Here is a 10,904-nt window from a genome sequence, read left to right as displayed (position 1 = left end):
CCTATGCAGCGTATTAATTCCGCTTAGCAGAAAATCGCGTGCCTCGAGGATTGTTTTTGGTCAATCAAAAGCGGGACAATACAAAAACGTTTTGTCGCCCAGCTGATTAGAGCGCTGCTGGACATGTACCGATACGTAGAGTTAAATCAACACCAGAGTGAAGTAATTAGGCGCACATTTTTTACCGCTATGGTGCTAATTGTTTTCTTAGTCTAAAATGGTTGTGATCTATTAAGCATGGATTTTTACAAAATAAGAGCAAGGAAACTTTTCTATATTATGTTTGATTGCTAAAATATTTAGACAGTCTAGTTAATTTGTGTTTGTATTCCATGCGGATATAAACGGATTACATCTTATGCTTGACCCTCAATCAACAGTGGTTGCAGAGTGAGATGGACACGAATTGCACTGAACTATCTTACTGCGGTTGCAATCAAACTTTTGGCGCATTTTGGCAAAGCAATGGCATATTACCATGTTTTTATTATACTGTGGTAGCATCTGTTATGACCCTGTATTCTTTGGCTCTTGCTGTGCAGGTATTTTTTTCTAAAAAGGTAAGTACACGCACTTTTAAAAATGGTTTAAATTTGAAGGAAAAATTAGAACTCTAACACATGCAAACTGAATATGTAAAAAGAAGATATCTCCTCGCCCTAAAGCACGTCAATGGCGACAATGACTAAATGACTGATTTTGATTCAGACAACAAAGTCGAAAGTCCACCACAAAATTTTAGGTTTTAAAACTCGTCCTACCTACTATTGGATTTCACCATTCCGTATTGGAATTAGCCCAATATTTATTTGGCTATATTTTGTGTTTAGTTTTTGTTACTCGCGCTGATTCATATTTTTTAGCACTGTTAACTAAGTAGCATGACGAAATTATTCGTTGAATACCAGAAAATATGTCTATAAAAGGAACCCTTACATAGAATAAACCATTATGCATATATACGCAACGTTCTTTGAAATTTAAATACGTTTTTTGTAGATATGGAATGCGCGGGAAGCCAAATCGTAAAAGGCTCCAGTCATGCTTAAACAAACTGCAAATCTTGGTGATCATTTCATTAGTTTGCTTGGTTTTGGTGGGGCTGGAGTGATAGTTCAAATGTTTGGACGCTTGACAAGCGGATCTTTCATCGCAACTATAATATCCAGGTTATAGCAGTATTTTACTTTTTGACTATAGCCACGATTCTTATAATTAACAACTTAACCGATAAGGCTTCCTGTTTAAAGATTAACATCTGGCTGTACTGCACTTTGGTTGGTTCTTACGGTGGGATCACGAACGACGTTAAAGAAAAGGGGACAAAGCTGCGCTTTTATATTGTACTGCGCTTCTCATCTTCTTTTAGAAATAGCCTGTATTCTTTCTTGGGAGAGTAAGAGTTGGTTGTTTGGCCTTGCGACAAAAGCAGACAAGGTTAGTTTATATAAGAGCTTTAACCTTTTATAGTGTAGTGTTTTGTTTACTGTTGAAGATATGGTTCAAATACGTAGCAAGTCTAAGTGCCAACCCGACTGATCAAGCTTCGCTTGTCCATGTCTAGCAGTCTTACTGGTATTCCTCTGTTGCAGTTGTAATATATGTCAGATTCGATTTAGCGTTTGGATTGCGAGAACTGTAATGTCAACATTAATGCTGGCACTCGCCTTGCAAGCACCAACACGCCAGCAAAACGTTCACACGGAGGACCCACCGCTGATAAATGACGGCAACTCCGCGTACAACCCTTCTACGTGGCGTGGATTTAAAAGAAAGGTATAAAGCCCTCCTATATACATGAAATTTGCACATCTATTCTATATCTGGCGTGCAAAAATGTTGTCTATTAACATTGACAAAAATTTAAAACATCGAAAACACAATGTCACGTGTATTGTATAGCCTAACAAAGGACACAAAATGTCAAACATTGCCCTAATTAATGGCATTTATCGATATGACTATGCCAGCTGTAAGGGCCATTGACCCAACGGCGTTTGACCACACCAAAATACTTAAAAATGAAGTGAAAGCCATAGAAAACGGTATGCTTTTAGGTTAAGAAGTGTTTCTTTCAATATAAGATATTTTAAGGGTAATAATTCGCTGTAAGTTTGTAATGGGCCCAATCCTTATGATGTGGCAAATCTACCTTGAGAGAATAAAAAACGTTTGCCATGAAACCTGCCATAAAGAAAAAAATGAAATAATGTGTTTTGAACTGCTCAGCAACCCAAATAGCTCTGTACTTTTTTCAAACCGCAGGCGCCAACGCTTCTGCCCTATCTTTGGCCGGCAGAAAGCGTAAAGCTTCAAATCCAGGTATTGCTGTGCATTGTGCTGCTTGTGGCTGGACGAGTGGTCAACCCTTACGTCCCAGTTTACTCGAAAGGCATAGGTAAGACGCGAGAAGGCTAAGTAATATTTGTGTGTAATTGTTGTTTAACACCACGTTAAATAGCTTTTTTAACTTCGGACTTACAGCAACTTTATTTCGCCACAGCTAACTCGCTAATTCACCAGAAAAAATGGAACGCGGTGCTGAAGAACGTTCTTCTGTTCGTTACCTTCAAATTGCTGCAAGGCAGTGGTTTTCCTGGTGGCGCCATTCATGCTCTGCGATCGTATTTTTGGATTGGAGTCCGCCAATACACGACCGGGCTATTCAGGTACTTACAAATATACGTATAACGTGTTAAATGGTAAAATGTGTGGATTCGTTGCATGATTTCTGAGCGTTTTGGGCAAAACAAAAACCGTAAAGCAGAAGTCAGTCAAGCGGAACGTCTTTTGTCTTCTTTTTTGTTTATTGGGATCAGGACATAATCTATTATTCAGGCTGCTCTGTGGTGTTCAGGTTTTTCAGCAAATAGACCATTGGTAATAGCCAGGATCGGTATGTTCCAATGATTTTAAATCATTATGCAATTTTTAACCACAACGGTTTGTTGAAAAGCGCATGTCAAAAAGACTAATTTTGAGCCTTACAGGGTCGGTTTTCCGCCCAAACCAGTCAGTGGTTCATTCCTACGCGGTCCTACAAACAAGCCATGTAGTCTTGATCTTGACTCTGTCGAAACCCTTAAACCCGAAGAAGTAAAGTCTTAAATATTGCAAATCACTGCCTTTCAACCCGAGAGATGCTACACACACGTGCGAATAATTCATTGCAGCTTAAGCTATCTATTTTATATCGGTCAAGGCTTAGGCTCACGGTTGTAACCTAATACACAAACCCTTTCATCGAAAATAAACTAAGGTTGCAAATTTACTGTGTTGTATAAAAATTTTAGTGCGAATGGAAATTTTAATGGTTGAAAAGCACTGTTGATATTATTTAAAACTTTTAAAGCACTTACATTCGTTGCCATTGCACTGACACCTGGCGCGCAAGACAGGCGAAGTGATGTAGTCGATGCAACGTGGCACGGCTAGCATCAACACCCTGCTCTACTACGTATTCTTCAACCTGCTTCCCGCCCTTAGCGATGTCGTCATTGCCGTGGTGTACTTTATGGCCGCCTTCAACGTTTCCTTTGGCATTTTTATCCTGGTCTGGCTAGCAGTTTATTTTGGTACGTATAAGTCAGATTTGCTTGTTAGCAACTAATATAGTAATATAAATTTTGGCAACAAACTTTCGTGTGGCTATGCCTTAGTTTAATAAATGAACAATTGGTTTGATAATGGCTATATGAGATAGTAATCCGCCTTGCACAATATAACTTATCGATATGCACAATATAAAAACAGTCAACTGTTTAATAACAGTAGAAATATATGTGGTCACACATTCAACCCAGATATGCCGAGAAAGTTATTCATAATAAAAGAAACATTACCCGTTATGTGTTCAGCTGCCACAATTTATATTACGGAATAGGAAACCAAGTTTCGCCGGGCAATGAACACCAAAGACAAGGCCAAACACGTAGCCTACGATTCCTTGCTCAACTGTGAAACCGTAAGGATGTAGTTACTTTTTGAGTTAAGTTTTTCGTTTGTCAATTCTGACTCTTAAAAGAAAAAAATTGGAAACATTTATCGGTACTTCAATTATATAGGCCTACAAAATATCTTTGTTTCCAGGTAAAATGCTGCAACTCTGAAACATACGAAGCCAATCGATTTGACCAAGCCATTGCTGATGACCAGGCAAGTAGAAACGAAATGAGCATGTTTATAATCTTTTGGCAAATTTGTCCGATGTAACACTAATGATAATTTCGATTAGACACTTTTTATAAAACAAATAAAGACAGGCATTATCATGCCAAACCGCAAAAACGGCGTAAATAATCGTGTCCCAATATTATTAAACAAAAAAATCAAAAATTGACAAATCAAAAAAATAATAAACAAAACATGTAAAAATTGTTGACATTTTCTATATAATGGTGGAAAAATATCATCAAATTTTCAGTTGAAATTTGCCTCGAGGAAAATAAATCGCCGTAGGCTACAGGGTTAATTACGCAAAGTGTAGGAACTGTCATTCTGGTACGGCCACATTTCAGGCCTCGGAGTACCTGACTGCCACTACTCTTATTTTGCTGAACGTGGTGCAAATGATCATCATGCACACAGGCCTGCTAATTGGTACCATACTGTGCGCTAAATACGTCGTCGACGGAACAGTGCAAGTATAAATCGTTTTTTTGCGTTGTTTAAAGTATTTCAAAAAACTTACGCGGTATATTTTATCTTAAAAGTCTCTAGACTATTTTTATGACAAGTTTTTCAAATAATCGTTAAAATATTATATATTTAAAATCTAGACAAACAAACTGAAAAAGTTAATATCCAAACCGCATTTTTTTTAAATTACTTTTTAATTCACTTATGACTAATTGACTGATTACTAAAAAAAATGAATCCCACTTACAGGTCGGCGATTTCGTTGTGTTTGAAATCTACATTGCGCAGCTCTACCATCCAATGGGAACATTTGGACATTTCTATAGGCTTATCCAAAATTGCTTTATCAACCTCGAAAATTTGCTGGTACTCTTTGACAAAGTGAATATTTCAATGTGTTAAGCCAATGTTATGTATTAGTATTAACGTGAAACTTACCGCTTCCACACGTGTATATGTATATTTTCCAGCAAGATGAGGTAGCCTATTGTTCTAATAACTTAAGTTTTTTTTTTGACAAATAATTAAAATTGAACTTCAATCATTTAGGTAAGGGACTTTCACTAATATTAAGTGTTTTAGTAAAAAGTGTGTTTTTAACACAAGATTTGATAAAGAATTTGCTTGGTATTTGTTCGTGGTTTAATGTTTTGGCCTTAAATGAAGTGATTTTATTAATTTAAAAGGCAGTGACATGACCTGCAATTGACTTACTATGGCAATGTCTTGGACTAGTACTTGACTTGGACTTAATGTTTGATTGAAAATGACTTAAGTTTGGGTTTTATAATAAATGGTAACAAAAATTGGATGAGCCAATCGCACATTTTAAGGATTGCTCCTCTGTATCACTAGATCTAGGATGGATAAAATACTGGTTTATATTGGTTTGTAGAAAGTAGACATTGCTGATCAGCAAGACGCCATCAACTCTCCAAATATCAAGGAAAGGTCGAGTTTCAAAATATTTCCTTTCACTACAATCCAGAAAAGCCTATCCTCCGCGATGTTTCCTTCACTGTAGAATCTGGACAGACTTTTGCATTGGCAGTTTCATCTCCACGTTTTTCATATATATGGAAGTAAAGTGTCGCTTACCGTTATATTAATGTAGAAGTTACATTTCCTAAGGAATTTCTTATAAAATATAGTTTATTTTTAGATATATAATCCCAATATTACTATAGTAGAGTAAAAGTGTCACAATTTATTTACAAGTAAAGTTTATGTAATACATATTGAAGCGCCATATTTTTGTCGACAACGAGAATCTGTATAACTTTAGAGCTATTTTAAGAAAAATATCTATGAAAAATAACCTAAGTGTATTTGCACTATTTTGTTAAAGTTGCGCAATGTACAATTTGAATTTGTTCACCCTCTGACAGTCAGTCGATAACGGCCGGCGTTTGTTCAGCTAATCTACAATTATAAGTTTACTTATAGCCTTAAAAAGGGATTTTCGTACAAATAAGGTCGGCGATTCGGGATCCGGTAAGAGCTCCATTATACGACTTCTCCTTCGCTTCTTCTAACCAACTTCCGGATCGGAAAAGACATCAGAAGCGTCACTCAAGAATCGCTGCGTGATTGCGTGGGTCTCGTGCCGCAAATGTAATTGTAATGATAACAGCATTGATAGAAAATACATTATTTATCATTAGATACATACATTTGCGATTTTTGACAGAGATTTTTTTTACCTATAAATTAAACAAATTTGGAATAGTATAGTAATCGAAATGTTTGCGGCTCATTTTGGTCTGCATGACCCTGGCCACAAAAAAACTTTTTCTGGAAAGTGAGTCTGGTGTTTTTAGACATTTAACGAATTTTACACCGGTGGACAGGATTTATAATTATAACAGTAAAAATAGGGTTAAAAAAATCGGTACGTCACAAAGAAGCCCAATGAAAATGTCGTTTATTCTGTAACAGACGACTTTGAGGAAACGTCAAAGGAACTAGAGACATCATAGCTCTGTTTACACCCAGAAATAAGCTTTTGTAACATTTTTAAGCTTTTATAACATAACGCTACGCATGGCGACAACAGCAACAACAATAATATTTAAGACCAGTTTTTTTTAAGGTTTGGTTTGGGTGACCGCTAAGTAGTTTTAAGTGTTTCATTTAAATACCAAAAAAAAAAAAAAAAAAAAAAAAAACAACACCTTAACAAAAACACTGTTGAAGACCAATTTTTTGGTAATATATTGGTACAACCAATGTGGGCAAACTTGGCACAGACCCTTGCCGGTTTTTCGCTGCAACAGGCGACGATATAGATTGCTGGGATTCGGCTCAAACGGAATAATTACTGTGCGTCGTGTTAAATAATTCCAAAATTTTCCGGCCCAGAAACAATTATCGTAAAGAAGTTTATTTCTACCCTCCTCCTGTATAGGTTTTCTTAAACCCCTTTATTTTTCTTGTTTTTATTTCTTAAAAAAAAAACTAAAAAATGTACATCCTTATCCGCATGTTTTTGTGTTTTTTTTTGCTAACAGCAAGGTTTTTCAAATTCCGCGGAAATAGTTATTTTTATTTGTCGGGCGTTTTAACCGACTTTTCAATTTACGTATACTTTTCTTAAAATAGAAACAAATTACAACGTAAACGTATACAGAAAACATTAAAGCAAGGTTTTAAATTTTTGCTCTATAATTTGAAAGATGGTCTCGCCAATTGTTTTTAAATGGTTTCGTATACGCATTGCGATATATTTCACTTCTTTAAGCAGCCTACAACCTTTTTGCCACAAATTTTATTTAACAACAATTTTATTCGTCTATAGGCGCCGTCGGCGCTAGACCTAAACACCGCAAAAAAGGTTGAGGTCGCATTGGAACGAGAGTTTGATGACAAGACTTTAATATTTGTGGTACATCGTTTGTGCAGCGTTACCAAACCCGACTGCATTCTGGTGCTTCAAGACGGCAAAATTATGGAGCGGGGCCGGTAATCTTAATTATTCAAAATCCATTTTTACCTTGAGTTTTAAATATTTTTTTACTTTTTCGTTAACTGGGCGGTCGGACAAATTACGTCTCTTTTCGCGCTAAAACACCACTTTTATTTAAAACTAAACAATGAAATAATTTGTTTTGCTTTATTTTATCTAGTTGTATATGCTAGTTAGTTCAGCCGGTAACTTTTCTGTCTGGTTAACATATTCAACTTTTTTTTCCTGTAAAATATTTAAATACGACTAATTTGGCAGCGCATTGCATTATGACACCATCAATAATCGAAAACAAAATTCTTGGCCTTACTTGATTTCGGCTAGGTGCTGTTGTACTTTTTGAGCAAGGCGGTTATTTAAACTGTAAAACTCTTAATAAATATATAGACAGTGGCCATAAGATGTGTACGTTTTGGCAGACATCAGGAATTACTGGACCAACGAGGAATCTACAGCGAAATGTGGAGGCGTCATTTGCACGAAGCATCGGGAAAAACAGATTTCGAACAGAAAATTCCCAAGATTCTCGAAAAACGAAAATTTTAATTTAAGAATCACATAACTTGTGATGTTACTATGGTTGAAAAAACTGTAGATGTATACGACTTGCCATTGAGCGTTAAGCAGACGAAGGTATTAGGTAATTCGTTGAAAGTTTTTTTAATTTTGTGACACCACCAATTGAGGTAATGTAAAGTGCAGCTGCTCGTATACGCCCCTAGCCCGAAAAAATCCAGGTTTGAGCGTCGCAGTACAGTGAACGTTGTTCTGGTGGAGGATTACTTAAATATTTAAAAGTGTATTTTATTACTTAACCTATATACACACAATTGGATGTGTTTATTTTTATTAGGATACCATGTTGGTTTCAAGAATGTTTTTTTCTTGGTTTATGCAATGATATTTTTACCAAAACTAAATTTAATTTTAAATTTTGTGATTAAATGCATGATAAGATTATTGTTTTCTCCTAATTTCTTGGCTTAAGTTCCCGCTTAATCTGGTTAGGCGTGTTTTTTGTACTCACGAATATAATTCACTGGGTCTCAAACGAAGGTTATCTGGGCAGCACAATGAAGTTTTTTAACAAGTAAACGTTTTTTTAACAAATTGTAATTATAAAAAACATGTCAGCATTGATCATTTTTCTTCAGGTAAAAACAACAATCCAACCTATTTTTATTTCATCATTCCAGTTCTACAAGTTTGTTATTGCAACCTAGTAAATCTCAGTTAAAAAGGGGGCGGTAAGACAATGTACAACCTGTACAGTATAACAATTGCAGGTAGCCCGGAAACACACGAATCCAAACGTACTCATCAAAAGTCATTTGTCTACCGACCCTATTCGATTCAATAGGATATTTAAATAAGGTAGACGACCTGCCATTCGTATTAATAGGTGTTATTAACTCCGTTAATTTGATCGAAGATGTGATATGCACCAAGAACTAGGTTCAATTTGTTCAATGGAACTAGGTTCAATTTGTTAAATGGTTAGCAGATTATAATTATGCTTTTTGAAGTTTGTAGTTACCCTGTAAAAAAAGTTAGGCGGTTAGAATAAGTTTACCACAGATTTGGGGAACAGCGTCTTGTCTATGTATTACGACGACTGCAGATCTACGTCCAGGCACGTTAGGTGTTGTAAAATAATGCATTTAACCACATGTGTGAGTAACTCAAAGTCATTTAATGTGCTGGCTAATATGGGCTGGTGAGAGGAATTATATGGGCCGAAAATTTATTTTCGGGACATATCTTGTTTTTGCCGTTATTATATGGGCCGAAAATTTATTTTCGGGACATATCTTGTTTTTGCCGTTATTATATGGGCCGAAAATTTATTTTCGGGACATATCTTGTTTTTGCCGTTATTATATGGGCCGAAAATTTATTTTCGGGACATATCTTGTTTTTGCCGTTATTATATGGGCCGAAAATTTATTTTCGGGACATATCTTGTTTTTGCCGTTATTATATGGGCCGAAAATTTATTTTCGGGACATATATTGTTTTTGCCGCTATTCTTTTTTGGTTTCCTATGGTATGTTTCAGACCGAGTTTTGTCCGAAGCTTTATAGAAAAAGTAGACATCGTAGAACCTTCAAATTTTCAGACATGGCGTAGAGTGGTATGTAGGTGCTTTGTAAAAGTTTATGAGGCTGCACTCCCAGGGGCCTTTGCTTGGGGGGTAAAAACCTGAAATATTGCGTTTTAGCACTTTGTAGCTAACGACAGCCATCTAGCAGCAGAAAAACTTTCATACAGAATTCGTTCATATTCGCTTGCTTTGTCCAGCTCGCGTCGCGACGAGGCTGTTGTGCATGTTGCTCCAACCAACCTACCAACATCAGGCCTAAACAACTAGCAAAACTTTCGATTTAATAGTTTGCGTATTAGGCACATAATAGAGTGTTTCATATTGTTTAAAACTAGAGATTTAAAGTCTGTTTTAACAGTGATTGCTCGGACCAAGCCATGGTAAAAATTTACCGAGTAAAAGTTTGCAAAAGTATAGCAAACCATAGGCGTTAAACCATTTTAAGTCTTTGGGAGAATGATAATATTTGTTTTTCAAACACGTAAGCTGGCCAAAATGTAATAAAATGGCCATACACACTATCTACGTAAATTCTATTTATCAAATATATGTTTCGATCATTTCCCAAAATCTACGCCATATTTGAATCCCTTTCGCATCAAAGGCATAAGTTAAGTGGGGAATTTTTCGGCCCATATCTGTTTTTGCTTGCAGAAACAAGTTAAGGAAAATGAAAAACAAAATATATAATATAAAATACACAATACAAAATATTAAAAAATAAAAAGTATTAAATAAAAAAAATGAAAATAAAAATAAAACATAAAAAATGAAAAATAAAAAATAAATAAATTAAAAATCAAAACAAAAATGAAAAAAAACTAAATAATAAAAATAAAAACATTAAAAAATAAAAATATTGAAAAATAAAAATAAATAATTAAGTCAATCAAAAATATTAAAAAAAAAAAATTGAAAAAAAAAAATTAAAAATTAAAAAAAAATAACACTAAACCTTGAAAGTATACCCCCTGACAAAATAAACAACAATCGCACCCCCGTCTAGTTATATGGGCCGAAAATTTATTTTCGGGACATATCTTGTTTTTGCCGTTATTCTTTTTTGGTTTCCTATGGTTTCCTATGGTTTCCTATGGTTTGTTTCAGACCGACTTTTGTCCGAAGCTTTATAGAAAAAGTAGACATCGTAGAACCTTCAAATTTTCAGACATGGCGTAGAGTGGTATGTAGGTGCTT

The 10,904-nt window shown here is 35.4% G+C and overlaps 1 pseudogene; it reads left to right on the top strand.

The window, feature by feature from the left end:
- The first annotated feature begins 1,641 nt into the window (after positions 1–1,641).
- LOC146161289 (ATP-binding cassette sub-family B member 6-like) lies at positions 1,642–8,149 on the top strand (annotated as a pseudogene).
- The last annotated feature ends 2,755 nt before the right edge of the window (positions 8,150–10,904 follow it).

The sequence above is a fragment of the Ascidiella aspersa genome, chromosome 3 (genome assembly GCF_963924565.1).
Source record: "Ascidiella aspersa chromosome 3, kaAscAspe10.2, whole genome shotgun sequence".
Classification (NCBI taxonomy): domain Eukaryota; kingdom Metazoa; phylum Chordata; class Ascidiacea; order Phlebobranchia; family Ascidiidae; genus Ascidiella; species Ascidiella aspersa.
Note: the sequence above shows the minus strand (reverse complement) of the source record. Positions and strands in the feature narration are given on the sequence as shown.